Here is a 223-nt window from a genome sequence, read left to right as displayed (position 1 = left end):
TATCTATCAATACTGTCTATCTGTCTATATGTCTAGCTATATATATAGGCTATCTGTGTATATGTATGTATTATCTATAATCTGTTGCTGAACACTCTTTCATACACTGTTGTCTTCTATCTCTCTGGTAACTCTCAATGGTCTCTCTAAGCTGGCTGGCCTATCGCCTTGTGTGACGTCATGCAATGCATTGTGGGAGAAAAGCAAACCACTGTAAAATATG

This window comes from Etheostoma spectabile, unplaced genomic scaffold (assembly GCF_008692095.1).
Source record: "Etheostoma spectabile isolate EspeVRDwgs_2016 unplaced genomic scaffold, UIUC_Espe_1.0 scaffold342, whole genome shotgun sequence".
Classification (NCBI taxonomy): Eukaryota; Metazoa; Chordata; class Actinopteri; order Perciformes; family Percidae; genus Etheostoma; species Etheostoma spectabile.
The sequence above is the reverse complement of the archived record's forward strand: the minus strand, read 5'-3'. Positions refer to the sequence as shown.